Genomic DNA, 5,078 nt, shown 5'->3' with positions numbered 1-5,078 from the left:
CCAAGTCGTGTGTTGTGTAATTCCTTTCATGTGTCTTAAGTTGTCGAGAGGCGTAAGCAATAACTTTCTCGCGTTGCATCAACACGCAACCGAGTCCATGAATAGACGCATCGCAGTAGACCACAAAGTCGTCAGTGCCTTCAGGTAACGAGAGAATAGGAGCACTGCAGAGGTTATCCTTAAGCCTCTGAAAAGCAGATTCCTGTGCTTCATTCCACTTGTAGGTGACGCCTTTCTGAGTGAGTGTAGTGAGGGGTTGTGCAATCTTTGAGAATCCCTGAATGAATCTGCGGTAGTAACCTGCCAATCCCAAGAATTGGCGAACTTCAGTCGGAGTCTTAGGGGTAGGCCAATTCTTTATAGAGTCGATCTTAGCTGGGTCGACGTGGATTCCATCCTTGTTAACCACGTGCCCAAGGAAATGGACTTCTCGAAGCCAGAAGTCGCATTTCGAGAACTTGGCATACAGTTGCTCGTTGCGAAGGAGTTCGAGGATAAGTCGTAGGTGTTGTTCATGCTCTTCCTGACTTTTCGAGTAGATCAAGATGTCGTCTATAAAAACGATCACGAATTTGTCGAGGTAGGGTTTGCATACCCGGTTCATAAGATCCATGAACACTGCAGGGGCGTTGGTCATTCCAAAGGGCATAACGAGGAATTCATAATGACCATAACGAGTTCTGAATGCAGTCTTGGAAATGTCTTCGTTACGGACCCTTAACTGATGGTAGCCGGATCGCAGGTCAATCTTAGAGTAGTAGCTCGATCCTTGCAGTTGATCAAACAAATCGTCGATTCGAGGGAGAGGGTAACGATTCTTGATGGTAACCTTGTTCAACTCACGATAGTCAATGCACATTCGGAACGTGCCATCCTTCTTCTTAACAAAGAGTACCGGTGCTCCCCAGGGTGATGAGCTAGGACGGATAAATCCTTTATCCAAAAGTTCCTGTAGTTGAATAGAGAGTTCCTTCAATTCTGCGGGGGCTAGTCGATAAGGTGCACGAGCTATAGGCGCTGCTCCGGGAGCTAGCTCGATTTGGAATTCGACCTGACGATGAGGAGGGAGTCCAGGTAATTCCTCAGGAAATACCTCGGGATAGTCGCGTACTACTGGAAAGTCTTCAATCCTCTTTTCCTTTTCCTGCGCGTTGGTAACGAGTGCTAAGATAGCGGTGTGCCCTTTTCGTAAACACTTCTGGGCCTTCAAGAACGAGATAACGCCGGAGATTTCTCCACTTTTGCCACCTTGTACAATGAGGGGTTTGCCAGAACGGCGAGGAATACGAACTGCCTTCTCCTGACAGAGGATCTCAGCGCGATGCTTGGATAACCAATCCATACCAATAACGACGTCGAAGCTTCCAAGAGTAACAGGGAAAAGATCGATACTAAATGTCTGACCAGACAACTCTAGTTTGCAACCCTTGACAACGTGTGAGGCCTCGATGTTTCTACCATTAGCTAACTCGACGGTATGAGGAGAACTTAGTAACGAAAGCGGATGCTTAAGCTTCTTACTAATACGTAGGGATACATAACTAGCATCGGCACCGGAATCAAATAACACAGAAACATAACGGTCATCGAGTAGGAACTTACCAGCCACGACATTGGGGTCATTCCTTGCTTCTCCAGCTCCAATCACAAAAGCTCTTCCTCTAGCACCATTCCCAGCATTGTTGTTCTGATTGTTGTTCCCAGCTCCCTGATTATTGTTGCGGTTCTGATTCAGTTCAGGGCAATCCTTCTTAAAGTGTCCCTCAGCTCCACACTTAAAACATGCCCGGTTGTTTCCCTGCTGCTGTTGCTGTTGGGGTTGCTGCTGGTTCTGTCTAGCTGGGAACTGACTTCTGCAATCCTTGGCCTCATGCCCCATTTTGTTACATCGCTGACACTGGCCCTTCACACACTGCCCGCTGTGATGTCGATTGCACTTGTTGCACTTGGGGTGGTTTCCACGATAGCCACCCTGTTGTTGAGCGCCCTTGTTGTTTTCGGTTTTCCTTTGCTGTGCTGGGGCCTGAGTGGGGTTAGCATCCTTGCTTTGACTTCCTTCCCACTTACGTTTGCTGTCACTGGAAGTTCCGACAGTAGCACTGATCCTTTTGGGCAACCGGCCCTCTTCTACGGCTTGATCAGTGAGTTTGTGAGCAAGTCGAACAATCGGCTGAATGGTAGTGTGGTTGGCTGAAGTTACATGGCTTCGAATCTCTGGAGCCAAACCTTTGATATACAGTTCGATCCTTCGGTACATTGGTCGAGACATGTTTGGGCAAAGAGCAGCGTAGTCATTTGACAGCTTGGTGTATGTTTCAATTTCTGACCCAACCATCTTGAGCTCATAGTACTCATTTTCAAGCTTGTGGATGTCATCCCGGTGACAGTATTCATCCTTAATCATATCCTTGAAATCCTCCCATGCCGTAGCATTTGCAGTTTCCAAACCAAACATCTGAATCTGCGCCTTCCACCAAGAAAGCGCGCTTCCTTCAAGCGTAGCAGTAGCAAATTTCACCCAATTTGCAGGCGGACACTCGCAAACAGCGAAAACAGCTTCAATTTTCTCAATCCAATGCAGAAGACCTATGGCACCCTCAGTGCCGTTGAAAGGGAGAGGTTTGCAATCCATGAAAGTTTTGAAAGTACACACTGGTGGTTGCGCAGGTGCATGCTGACCTGTTCGTGAGAAGCGAAGCGTATAGGTTTAGAGGCGAAAAGTCGACGTGGCGGTAGGATCTAAACATCCTAAAACAACGAGCTTACCTATAGGGTGAGCTGCGAAAGCTGCAGCCACGGTGTTGAGCAGGTTAGTGAACTGAGCCTGCGTCATGTTAATGTTTCCTCTTCCGCGTCCACTCATTGTCTTCATAACCAGAAAACACAGTATGAGTGTGATGCCGTAGTGTAGCGAGAATGAGATAGAAGAGAGAGGTGTATCTATCTAGTTAGGCACACTAGTACGTATAGCATAACAGGAAACATAAAGTAAACAAGTAAACACTGGTCCGAGCTATGAAGTCAAATGTGTCGAGCCTTGCACTTGGAGTGTAGTGTCGTCGCGAGTCACAGGTTATAGTCTGGTTTTCTCCAAAAAGATTTTCCCCTTTTTAAAACCAAGTTCACTATAACCAATGGCTCTGATACCAATCTGTCACACCCCCAAAATCCACCTGCGGATAACACCCGCTTCGGGGGCGTGACTGACCAGGATCCAGCCACCAATTATACCGAATACTTAAGTTGTTAACAAAAGTAATACTTACTATTCATAAGCTTAGCAAATATTAAGTTCAGAGTTTAAAGTTTTAAGTTCAAAACAGTAATAAGTAGCGGAAGCATAAGTAAGGTAGTTTAGAACAAAGTTCATGTTTCAAAATAAGGTAACACCCAACACAAGGGTGAATAGACACTACACGTCCCCAAGCTGCAAGCTCCATCGTCACTGGTTACCTGCAAAGCATGCAGTAAGGGGTCAACAATAATGCTGAGTGAGTCCACTAGTTGTCCAGTTTTAATTACCAAAAACTTTGTTTCACCGGTTAAATTATCCGTTTATACATGCCCTGGGGAGCTACCCCAAAAGTTAGCTACTAAACTGTTTTTCCAATACCGAACACTAGGTAACCGTTGCGTATCCGCAGGATGCCCCGATGTCAATGTTCTATCATCATTGACGGATTTTCTGAGTACATTAGTTCACGACCGTCCCAAACCAGGGCACGGTGTGAGGCTGGTAAACACCTAAATAGCGCTATCAACTAATAACCCGTTCGCCTAACCCGGCGACTAATCGGTATTTGTAGTAGGGACTTGAGTGATAGAGTTTCGTTTAGTGCCGTTAGTTGCAATCCGTATAAACAGTAATTAACCAAAAGGTTTCCCAATACCTGGGAAGAAAAAGTAGGTTTTGTTCCCAATAACTAGGGAAGGTATGTAAATGGTATCCCCTTTTACCAGGGGATAGGGTTGTTAGTCTCGTGTCCCAAACCACCGGGACGCATGCTTTTAAGTTGTGAACTCACCTTGGGTTGCTCGGTAGGTTTAGGTTACTTGTCAATCACGCTGGTCACCACGTCCTAACATGGTTACCGGTATAGGTCAGGTTCGGTGCACAAGCATTCACGTAAAACACATATAGGCACGTATCAAGCATATAAGTAAACAGTCATTGGGTTATTGGGCCGGCCTAAACAAATTAACAGTCAACCGCATCACATAGTCCATTTAACAGATAGTCCAAGTTAACACAGAATGGCCCAATAACCAAAATGGACGGCCCACTCGCAACCAGCTGGTCTCGAGTCGCAACCAGGTGGTCTCGGCTTGTCTCGTTATGGTTGCGAGTCGCAATCGTGGTCTCGAGTTGTCACGTGTTGGTTGCGAGTCGCAACCGTCGTAGTCTCGAGTCGAAATCTCGTAGTTTCGACTTGTCATGCTTTGGTTGCGAGTCGCAACCGTGTGGTTTCGAGTCGTAATGCCGTCGTTGCGAGTCGGAATGCTGTCGTTGCGAGTCGTAATCTGTCACTTTCATATACACGTGATGATGCAGAAAAGACAGTCCAAATTGTACATATGAAATCAGACCCATATCCGGAAACTACCAATAAGGTTTCTACAAACACTTTTCCTCATTTTGACCATATACAACAATAGATCAAACATTACCATTTTAAAATCTTCAAACTATCTTCAACAAGTTCATCAAGTTCATAGTTTTTCTAGGGTTTTCATGTTAATCATAATCATGCATTTTGAACCAAAAAATCATATTATTTCAAACAAGATTGTCATGTAAGAACAAGAAACATATTATTTGTAGCCGAAATCTTAAGTCTAGCAACATCATTTTGCAAGAATAATAAAGCATAATATGTTTGGCTATGAACACTTTTAAACTACCCTTTTTCTTGCCATTCAAACATGTTATCACATATATTCAACTTCACAAATCATCCTAAATTCATACATAACACTATGAACCAAGCATACAAGTCCATTCAACATAACATAAATCCTATGCTCAAGGATAATACTAACCGGTTATGAAAAGGAGGAGCCGAAAACAAAGAGAAGAG

The sequence above is a fragment of the Helianthus annuus genome, chromosome 3 (genome assembly GCF_002127325.2).
Source record: "Helianthus annuus cultivar XRQ/B chromosome 3, HanXRQr2.0-SUNRISE, whole genome shotgun sequence".
NCBI lineage: Eukaryota > Viridiplantae > Streptophyta > Magnoliopsida > Asterales > Asteraceae > Helianthus > Helianthus annuus.
Note: the sequence above shows the minus strand (reverse complement) of the source record.